General features: G+C 38.6%; 1 pseudogene; it reads left to right on the top strand.

Moving 5' to 3' along the window:
- The first annotated feature begins 1,177 nt into the window (after positions 1–1,177).
- Positions 1,178–1,297, top strand: LOC129904276 (5S ribosomal RNA; annotated as a pseudogene).
- Positions 1,298–12,278: the final 10,981 nt, after the last annotated feature.

Genomic DNA, 12,278 nt, shown 5'->3' with positions numbered 1-12,278 from the left:
GAGCAAATGGGATGATTCATCTGCCTATTTGCAATAACCCACATAGCACCCTACTCTTACAGAGTATAAGATAGGTTCATAATAACGTTGATAACTTAGGGCTCCTTAACCTCGTATAGTTCTTCTCGACTCTCTCCCAGACTTCAACTGGCACTCTATCTTTTGGGTTCCTCTTCTCTTTTTCCCAATCCTTAGGGGTTGGTTATTGAATAATGCTGAAGTCCTCTCATATAGTGGATCTCATAATCGTTATGTTCTTTTCCTATCATGATCTGGTCTAACTCTGAAGGAATTTTGGCATAAAAGCTCGCCATCCTGTAGTAATCCGCTAGTTCTGCCAGTTTTACTTAGACCCTTTCACAATTTCCCTTACCCCCGCTTGTAATCCTCTAGACATACTGTCTCATGTCATTCTTTACCTTTGCAAGATTATGAGAGGGTATAAGAGGTACCCTAGTGTTACCTCGCGAGTGTTCTTGTTTTACCCTGCATTTTTCTCCTTTATCCTACCCTCAATATTGGGGTAGATCTTTGGTCCATTCGTGATCATGTCTTACTTCACCCGTAGTATTAATTCCATCTCGATAGTTTGACTTAACCTATCTTTGAATCTCTCGATATTTAATTATAACTTGGGCTCCGTTGCCTAGGACAATAGCTGTGAAGACTCCGTAAGGTCCTACCACTCTTTTACCTTACAACTTTATACCTTTTCGGCGGAGTAGGTAACCTGTGATCGAAGAAAAAGGGACTAATATCGTTAATTCACAGGTAACATTCCCTCTAGATCCATCTGTCAATGGAGTATGAAGTGAGTCTTGTAGCTCAGGTCATACTGCGGAATTTTCGACCTTGGGTATTACTTCCTGTCATCCGTAAGTTATATCAACTAATATCCTTACCTTTTGGGTTTTGCTTTTTCTTGCCCTCAGAGTTGGTTGCCCAGTGGTGTCGAAAATCCCTCGCCCACTGGCCCATATATCCCTTCGGTGGTTTGCCTCTTATTAACAGGTACTATGTTGACGAACTGTGGCATTCGAATGTGTTGTTAGTTAGCAATTAGCTAATCCTTCTTGTTTTGCTTAAGTCCTTGTTAGAATTACCTTAACGTATCTTATAATACTCCAGGTACATAATCTCATATCATTTCTCCGTCGCTAGTTCAGATTTTTCCATCTCGTGTGATCATACCAGCACTAACACATTAAGTTTCATCAGAATTTTGAAGTTAAGCGTGCTGGGGTGAGAGTAATACTGGGATGGGTGACCTCCCTTGGAAGTCTTCGTGTCACATTTCGTTGTAATCCTTTCCACGATGTGCGGGCACTCGATTTAGCCCAAGATTTACCTCAGCGTTATCTCGCGAGTCTTTAGGTTTCTCCCTGTCCTTTCGTCTGTTATCTTGTATCCAGTACCGACGTAGACCTTTAACTCCACTATCCTCTATTCACCTTATGTTCTCCTTATTTTCTACCACAGGAGGCTTTCTATTCTTTTATCTTTGGTGATTTATCTATCGCAACATCATTTGCGACTAACTCTATAACCAATATTTTGGCCTTTGGTCTAGCATGCTTTCATTATCCTTCGTAATGTCTCTTAAGTTGGTTGATATCCTTTCATGGTTACACTCTTTTGTTTTTATCCGCAGCTGCCTTCTAGTGTTATGTCAGTCAGGGTCTCGTCAAAAACTTCTTAACGCTGCCTTATATAGCATTCTGGCTTCCATCCAATTATTGGTAGCTTCCGGACCTTTCTAACTTGGTTCGGTAACATATCTTGTTGATGTTTAGACGTCCATCTTAAATATATTCCTATATCGATTGCCTTCATCTTACTTTTGCCATTTTCTCATTAACTTCCCCCCTTTAGAGGGTACTTGGTATCAACTTCTCAGACATCTCAAAAATCTATGTTTCATTTCCTTTTCCCCATTCTGGGAAAATTTTGGCTGAGTTTCCTCTGCATTTCTTACTATCCCAAAACCTATACGCAGAAAATACCAATAATGCCTCACAGGGCCAACACATATATATATTCATGTCACAGCCTCACAGGGCTTTCAACGTCATAATAATATAAAAATACTGGACTTACCTCATATGTCCAACTTCAAACTGCATCCGTTGCACTTCTTGTCTGTTTTCCTTTCAGGTTTCACTTTACATTTCAATATTAATTCAATACCTTACCAAACGGATATCTTCTGTGCCTTTACTTTACTTACCTGTGTGCTTCGTAATGTCCCATATCGTCAATTACCTCCTTTTGTTAGTGTCCTCCCTCTGTTAAGATCCAAGGTTAGTATAAGGAGTTTTCCTATGACTCGGATCTATAGCACGATCTCAGATGTGAAAGAAAGGTAACATCCTAAATTCCTTGTAGCTTCCTGTTTATAGATGTGGCGCGCAACACACCGATAAATATGACTTTACTAGACACGGTCTACAGACACTCCAAGGACGAACTGCTCTAATACCACATCTGTCATGACCCAACCCCGTAGGTCGCGACTGGGGTCCAACCTGGACCCCCATACACATATCTATCAGCTGTGGTCACATTGAACTGTAAATAAAACAATATCATGTAACAGAGCCCCACTGGGCGATAACATTTACATATACCTGTAGCCCTTTTTGTTCGTATCACAACATGACCAGGCACGCAAGCCGACAAGGCTGCCATAACATAACAACATGTACAATATATCATATAGACCCAGCTGAACCAAAATGACATATACAACCCACATATACATATCTGCAGACCTCTAAACATATAAATGACAACATATGGCGGGACAGGGCCCCCGCCGTACCCCTGAATGGATAAAACAATTTCTATACATCCGTGGACAGTATCAAAACTAGGCCCCGATACAATGGAACCTCTTCCAGCTGAGCTGCATGGAACCCTAAGGTGACGAACTCCCAAAATCTGTATATGTACCTGCAGGCATGAACGCAGCCCCCCGGGAAAGAGGGGTCAGTACGACATATGCACTGAGTATGTAAAATGTAACATAATACACTGGGGGTATATTCGAAATAGAGAAGCAGGGGAATAAATTATTAAATCGAAGTCATGTAACTGTACTCTGTGAATCACAAAAGCATGCATGCTTAATTTATATAATATAGTCGGCCCTTTCAGGGGTCCGATGAATCACATATGTAGGACCATCATAGGCCCGACACTATCACCACCTTATTATAACACATTATCATATATCTATACACGTATCCTGTCCCTCTATTGAGGGACTCAGGGAATAATGCAGTGAACTGTGCATGAGAACGTATCTTGTCCTGGGACTCAGGGAAAGAAATGTTACAATATACACGATTAGAGTAGTGAATAACTATATGCAATTTAAATCATTATTAGAGACTTGACCGTATAAGAAGATTAAAATTTTGTCGGAGGACTCGAGTAGTAGTGTCGTCATATCGAGTGACTTCTAAATGCCATTATGTGCAATATCAATTATAATCTCGGGGCTCCTAGACATGTACTAAAGTAAAGCCAAATCGCTTATGGAACCAGAAACATTTGTTAACATATAGTCTGTAAGACTTGGAGCCTGTACATTTGTTACCTCTTTAACATATAAAAGTTTCCAGGGAAATAGTTCAACTACTATAAGAGTTCGATATTCAAAAGTAATTAAGATATGTTTAAGAATGGAGTTACCTCGGAGTTCAGATCAGATTCAACTTACAACTAAGACAAGGACATGCCCCAAAAGAAGAAAGAGAATAAGCTCTATCTAGTCTGTACTTTCCTTCAGGTGATCTTCATATACATATTTCGTACTCGGCCCTTCACGGGGATCGGTGAACCACTATGGCATTGTAACCTCATTTTCGTATCAAATACATCTCAATGAAAATGAGAGATAGCTTCCCATACATTACATTCTGACACATAGAAGCCCTACTAGGCAATACTTAATCTTCACAGGAACTCTAATACTGAACAGTGGATAGGGTTTATGAGGCGTACTCGGAATTCTGGGAATGGAATTATCCCCGCACTTCATATACAATTCACCTAAGGCTAAACATTGCCAAAAGGAAAGAAAGATAGTTGTACGAACTTATACCAAAATATGCCAAGAGAAAGCTTTACATACCTTGTCTGAGTTATTCCTCATCCTGTTCGCCTCGTCGTCCTTTGAACCTATTAAACATGAAAGTAATATGAATATCAACCCCTCTTAACTTTCCAGCACCTTAGGTTACATCTTAGTATTAATGGAATCTATTTCCTTAGTCGTTTCCCCGACTAGTTCTGTTATTTGCTAAGGCGTCGACGAAAATTGGGCAGCACCTCTCCTATAATGTGCCCTATCCAAATTTCCAATTAGGTCCATAATACCTACATACAACCAAAAACAACAACCTGCAGCAATTACTACCAACCATATACAACATAAATTCCAAACGACTTATTCAAAATTACGATATCAAAATAGGGTTTCTAGTTTCCATTTTTGTCAAACCTTTAAACGTATGAAGTGGAGGGGTCGTGTGGATGCAACCAGCATCTCCACCACCTCATTTAGAACATTTTTAGACCCTTCAACCACAATCCACACCCCTGCAGCAGCACCTCACAAGAACAACACTCTATTTCGGCAACAATTCAACTATAGTGACTTCAATTTAGTTTATTCCGAACGTTGAACTTTTTACGACTTTTCCACAACTTCCATCATCCCAAAAGGTGTTTAATACACCCTATAATAACACCATAAATTCCAAATTTAAAGGAGAAGTCTTACCTTACCCGAAATAGGCCAAAACTAGCCAAATCGCAACTCGGAACTTCTTCAAACGCGCTGAACTTGAGCGGGCTGTTTGTGCGACTTCCTCGCTACCCCAAATTAAAATTTTATGTTATTAAACATTATACATCTGAGGGAAACTTCAAATAATTAATTCACTAAACGAAACCCGGAATTTCACCCCAAAAGGGCCCAACCCGTAGCCCTCTCCCTTTGATCCTCTAGGTTTTCTTCTTTGAGCTTCTTTTAGTTTTTCAAGTGTAGAACTGAAAATATGGTTCAAAAATCATCGTAATATACATATATACACCTCCACGTATTTTAGGAATGTCGTATATAATTAATTCACAGAGAGAAAATTAGAAAACTCACCTTTAAGCTTCCAAGCTATGACTGCCTTTCTCTTTCACGTTTTCTCCCTATGTTGCTGCTGCTTTTGGATAAATGAATCCATGAAGAGGCATATACACATATATATATATATGAGGTGACATGTGTCAGCCCCTAAGGGTGACACGTGTCAGGCCCTTATTGGGCCACCTCAAACATACGGCCAATGGGGTGCTGCCACGTGGCAGTGGGGTCCACCTCCCCCAAGCAGGTGGGTCACCTACTTGACCCCAAGAAGGTGGGTCACCTGCCTGCTTGAGGTTCTTCCACGTTTCACCCTCCTAGGCTTCCACGTGTCCAAATTTTTTTCCTCCCTCGTGGGTTCGTAATCTCGTTCATAATCTCGTCTCACTTTAAAAGCCTATGAGACCTTTGTTATGTAATCTTGGTATGTAATCAAGTAACTCACGTATGTAAGACTTCCAAATTAGTAGCTTACGTAGATAAATTGAGTCCTACGACGCGTTACTTGGCCTCCGACTCCTTTCAACTTCTCTTGACCCTATTTCCAACCTTCCCTACCATGAGGTGTCATATTCTCCCTTCTTAGAGTTGTTCAATAGGGTCGTAACTTAAGTAGCTCACATACTAGCTTCTAAGTAACTTAAGGAACCTTCCGAGTTCAAAGATGTGGGGTGTAACAAATACTTTCGAGCCCTTGTGTGTTTGATGAGTCGGGAATTTGGGCTCATTTATAGCTCAAAATGTAAGAAATTAGTGTCCTCTTTTCCTTTGTTATGTCAAAACCTGAATTCAAAGTGATTATTCGCAGGTGGAAGGTGTTGGAGATCAATCATGAATTAAACATCAAAGAAAAGAAGTAAAAAAAGGACAAAATTATGCGACATGAAGGCTGAAGCTCGCAAAGAGTTATTTGCGTGTCGCTAAATGCACCACTAGCTTGCTCATCTCATTACAAATCAATGTCATAAAGTTGAATAGTTTGGCGAGAAATATGAATAATCAGCCATATGCCGAATTAATTTGGGCGAGTTATATTGCGATCACCTAATGTAGTGGAAAGAAGGGTTTGAGAGAATCATAGAAGGGCGAGAGGCTAATCCTTTTAATAATTCACGTAGGGTGAAGCTAAGAAAGTCTAAGATAGCCTAAAATAACAGATTCACTGGAAAACAAAGCGACTGAAGACCCATGTGAGAGGTGAAAAAATGGCAACTCGCCGAAACTGTCGGCGAAAGAGATCGAACTCGCCTAACATTGCCAAAGTATTTCTTAGTGAAACATATTGCCTAATATTTTGCACTTATATAAATAGAATTTCCAAAGGCAAATATAGCACAGTTTTTACAACGAAGACTACGAGATAAGAACCTGGAAGCTAACTTCGGATGATAATTACTTTGGTATAATTCCTTTAATTTATGTGATGTGTGTATAATTTCCCTACTTATATAGGGGTGCTAATGAGTTAGATTGTTGTTCTACATTTGGGTTTTTGTTACAGCTTATCAATTGCTAATTTGAAATGAGTTTTGTTAATTTGGTGTGGAATCAATTATCAAATATGGTTGCAAACATATTTCTATGTTAGATCTTCTTTATTAGATGGAAATAGTAATGGAAAGTGACCAAATTAACAAATAGCCATTGGTTTATGTTATCAATTGTAATTTCTCTAGAGAGAGAAAGTTTTGCTAAGGATCGGGTTGGTTTTGCTCGATTACATATTTAGGCTCAAAAGTGCTGGCATGTAGAAATGAATTGTGATCGATAAATGTTATTTCTTGCATTTGATTAATCTTTGCCTATCCGTTGAGAATTAATGATGTTGGGCTGTATATTTTCCCTATTAGAAACTTAATATTACTTTGCAACTCCCCTAAAAGCCTTTGTTAACTTGTTATTAACCAAATTGCTGAAATCGTTCTAATATTGATTCTTGATATCTCTCATAATTTTGATAACGAAATCTAAAGATTTAAATTGTGTTACAATTTACTTGTTTTTAGGCTACAAAAGTCTAGAGCACATTCTTACTTCGTAATTGAAGTTTACTCTTAATTGTTCCTTGTAGGATTTCATCCCGACCTCACATGTTAGGTTTATATTGCTAAAGATCGCCTACACTGTGAATTGTAAGAAGTGTAGCTTGAGTGTTATCAAAAATGGCATCATTGCTGCGCGCAAGGCCACGAGCGTGCCCATATAAAAATGCACTCTAAGGCAGCTTATGACCCATCAGCGAATAGGGTAATCCCTGTGATAGCATCTCACTCAATAAACCATTTAAAAGCAGCTGGTCTTAACATAATCCTAGAAGAGAAATGACTCTCTACTGATGGAGTAGTCAACAGGTACCCAGACATTTGGAGAATGATTCAATTCCATCAATTCGATCGTTTCACTAGATCTCGGATTCCATATGTTCCTTATTAGGTTTGCGAGTTATATGAACTTATGCAAATGCTCTTCCAAAGGGTATGATAAAGGCGGTTATAGCAGGATCACTAGAAGTTATGACTATTCGGGCAAGGAAGTAAAATACAGTCAATCTAATATCAATGATGTGTTGGGTTGTTTTACCAGGGTCATCACTCTCTAGCGAACAAACTCAAATCATGCACCTTGGATGATTTAAAAGTATGGTTAGCCACATTGATCTCCATTATTACTTGATCGTGGATGAAGGTAGGAGTTGGGATTGAAAAGAAGGATATCAATGTGGCTTCTCAGTATTGGTTTGGTTTTATCAGTAGCGCATTAATGCCTAGTCAAAATGAATTTCTTGGGCAGTATCATGGCTAGGGAGGGCCTAAACTTAGGTGCTATTATTGTTCTAAAGATTTTCTTGAGGGTCAAGCAGCAGCAAATATCACTGCCCTTCCCTGATGACCGACTTATATGAGCATACATGTGTACCTTTTATTGAGTCTATAGATATGAGAGTAGTACCTGCATCATCTAGTGACATCCGCCAAATTGAGGTAGATTATTTACGTGATGTTGAGGCTAGGAGGAGGCCTCCACTAATTGATACTATGCCAATGGTTGATACAGAGTCTTTAGATACTGGTACTCTGCCTCCTGCTTCTCATATGTTGGGTTCTTCATCTACCTCATCTGCTTCTACAGCCCCTATAGTTGGTTCTATGTCTTGGCCTCTATTGACACAGGCTATGATCTCTAAAATGGGCAATTTAGCTCATTTGGCTGATGTGAGGGCCTCGATATTGGAGATGGTTGTTACTTCATTGATGTCCACTGCTATTAAGGCTTCTCTTGCACTGTTATAAGATGAGGTAGCGGGACAGTGAGTCACATTGATTGAGATAGCTGGAAAGCTAGCCACTCTCACCACTAGAGTTAAGGAGCATGAGAAAGTTAAGGGGCCTTCTACTAATTTGTAGTCTATTTAGACTGATATTGTTGGGCTATGAAGGGAGATGGATGAGTTTAGTTCCATGGATATTTCTTTATTGTGGGGTAGGGTAAATGCTCCCGAGGGTCCTATTTCTGCATCTTCTCTTACACATGATCCTAGTCGTTCTGCTTCTCCTTCAAGTTCTTTGGTCGGAGCTATACCTATTGAGGATGATGTTGTTCCTCCAGTTACTATGATCGAAGATGTTTCTGTGGTTGGTATTAACGATGAAGATCTCTCTGAGACTGATGAAAAGGACTTGGAGTCGGGTGAGTAGAGGGATGAGAAAACTTATGAGGGCCTTATTGATTTAGAAAAATATATAGTTACAGACTGTTGTGGAGCATTCTCTTTCTAATTCAACCAGGCACCGTGCTGATCCTTTTTTGAGGCACCATCTTAGCTTTCTTCTATTATGCCACCTCTATCATTTGCTGATATAATTGAATCGTCGGGCACTGATGCCTCAGTTAAGGATGCCACTGCGATCCAGAGATCTTCTTAGGCTTAGCCTGATAGGGGGACACTTTTCTTACTCTCTCTTTTATTTATTGGTTTACTTTTCGCATTGAGGACACTACGTACTTCTTTTGGTAGGGTGAGGGTACCTGGGTACCTTTTTCATTTTGGGTTATAAATAATGTTTTGTTAATTAATTTGGTTGTATATATTTAGTTTTGAAAACCTTTGGGTTACACCCCTACTTAAATTGCTATGGTTGTGTCCAGTGTTCAGTTGTATAATCGAGGATCAATTTTGATCAATATAGATTACTTGAATAGTGCTTGTGATGAACGACATATTTTGTGCAAATCTAATGAAGCAAAGAAAGCGCATAAGTCTTGTGTGAACTCTTGGCATCTTGTTGTGACTTATCAGATTTCAAGTGTGAGTCTTGTAATAATCTATTCATATAAGCTGATTTTGTAAAGTTAGTTTGATGTGCGTAATTGGAATGCCATGAGTGGTGAGGTCTACCTGAAAGACATGCATGATAACACCTAGAACTTGCCCTGTTAGTCCAGCTGATTGTGATTGGTAATTGAAGGAGATAATCTTAGGCATAATTTCAATAAGTGAGCCCGAAGTATTCTTAAACTATTGTGATTCCATTGTGAGGGTGTGCACCCAACTTGGCCCCATTTGAGTCTAAATTGTTTCTTTCTTTTCTCCTTGGATACAACGCATACCTCGAAAAGCAACCTTTGAAGTCCAATACTTTTGCCTATCCATAAACTTCTTGGAGCACTGGATATGTTTAATAGACAACCTAGGCTAAAAGCCTAAGTTGGGGGTGTGGTAAGATTAATAAGGAAAGTGGTAAAGTAATTTGTGAAAGGTTACCCTTCGCTGATCGATAAAAGGATAGGACACCTCCATATATCCGTTGCATAAAAAGAGAAATTAAATGAACTTTGGGTTAGTCTTTTCAACTGAATACACTAAAGGGGGAGGAGTTCAAATGAACAACGCAATGATATAAGAGTAACATAAAGGATAAAGGGTGATCTGCGATGTCAAAAGAGGAAATCTTCAAAAATTGATCCATGCTCCTAGGAATATAAGTCACTATAACCAGAATGATCTTACCTTTCAAAAAGCCCCATTACAAGCCTGAAAAGTCCTTTTTAATCTTACATGATCTGATTAATTGATTGATTGCAGAATAAAGGCAAGCCTATATGTGGAATTATAAATGTTTTTGTATTTTTGAGTGCGAGAGTAGTGTGTGATTCCTATGTTATAGCATGTGATTGTCATATTGAGAGTATGGAGTGGAATCATTTCTTTAACATGAGGGCATTCTAATTTGAGCATTGGACATAATTTTGCAGTTGGGAGTGAACAATTGAAAATCATGAACTTGCATTGGGAATTGATTAGTCAGCATTTGAATCTTTGAGTGAACGATTAAACATCGCAGGCTAACTTGAACCTTGTGTGCACTCTCTATGTTGAGTCTTATTGAGCACTATTTGTATTCTTGGTTTTGAGATGATTGTCTCCTTGATTTACATGAGGAAAAGAAAAAATTTAAGTTGGGGTTGATGAGTAAAAAATTTTCACTCATTTATAGCTTAAAATGCAAGAAATTAGTGTCTTCTTTTCTCTTGTTGTGTCCAAAACTGACTTCAAAGTGATCATTTACATGTGGAAGTTTTTGGATATCAATCATGAATTAAACATTAAAGAAAATAAGTAAAAAAAAGGACAAAATTGGGTGAAAAGGAGGCTGAAGCTCGCAAATAACTCTTTGAATGTCGCCAAATGCACTACTAGCTCGCTCATCTCATTAGAAATCAAGGCCATAAAGTTGAACACTTTGGCGAGAAATATGAACAATCAGTGATATGCCGAATTGTTTTGGGCAAGTTTTATAGCAATAACCTAATGTCAATGGAAAGAAGGGTTTGAGAAAATCAAAGAAGGGCGAGAGGCTAATCCTTTCAGCGATTCGCAGATAGTGAATGAGAACAAGTCTAAGCTCGCCTAAAATAACAGAGTCTTAGGGAAAGAAAGCGACTGAATACCAATGTGAGAGGTGAAAAAATAGTGACTTGCTGAACTTGTCAGCGAAAGAGATCGAGCTCGCCTAACCGAAGATCATGGACTGAAGGAGAAAAGCTCCAATACGCGAGGTGACGATCAATTCAGCGATCCGCCGACCACTTCAGCAAGTCTGACTAATGTCGCCAAAGTGTTTCTAAGTGATAAATTTTTCCTAATGTTTTGCACTTGTATAATTAGAATTTCCAAAGGCAAATATAGCACGGTTTTTACAATGAAGACTGTGAGATAAGAACCTGGAAGCTAACTTGGGGTTTTGAATTTCACTTTTAGAGATTTTAGCTTTGGGCATTGGATTTCAATCTTTGTTGAATCAAATGGATGATAGTTACTTTGGTATAAGTCCTTTAATTTCTGTAGTGTGTAGCTAAATTCCCTACTTCTAAGGGGGTGATAATGAGTTAGATTGTTGTTCTATATTTGGGTTTCTGTTACAGCTTATCAATTGTTAATTTGAAATGGGTTTTATTAATTTGGTATGGAATCAATTATGAAATATGGTTGTAAACATTTTTCTATGTTAGATCTTCTTTATTAGCTAGAAATAGTAATGGGAAGTGATCAAATTAACAAATAGCCGTTGATTTATGTTATCAATTGTATTTTAGAGAGAGAAAGAAGGTTTTGCTAAACCAAATTGCTGAAATAGTTCTAATATTGATTCTTGATATCTCTCATAATTTTGATAATAAAATCTACAGATTTAAATTATGTTACAATTTATTTATTTTTAGGCTACAAAAGTCTAGAGCACGTTCTTACTTTGTAATTGAAGTCTACTCTTAACCGTTCCTTGTGGGGTTCGACCCCGACCCACATGTTGGGTTTATTGTGCTAATGATCGCCTACACTTTTAATCGTAACAAGTGTAGCTTGAGCATTATCAGTTCCCAGGAAGTTCATTCACTGACAAGTGAATCTACACGTAATCTCGTACTACCGACAGGTACAAACAACTATACTGGATAGGCTATAAATATATGAATGAAAATTATGTAATAAAACCAGTAATACCATCTGTCGCAAATGCCTCATACCAAGATATATACACCTACTTCCATTCTCGGCTAAGAAGTAGGACTCATGTGCCTCTCTAGGATAGCCATGGGGGGCTCGGGAATGCCTCTATATATTTGCCTGGTCCTG

This window comes from Solanum dulcamara, chromosome 1 (assembly GCF_947179165.1).
Source record: "Solanum dulcamara chromosome 1, daSolDulc1.2, whole genome shotgun sequence".
Lineage (NCBI taxonomy): Eukaryota > Viridiplantae > Streptophyta > Magnoliopsida > Solanales > Solanaceae > Solanum > Solanum dulcamara.
This window is presented reverse-complemented; position numbering and strand designations above follow the sequence as displayed.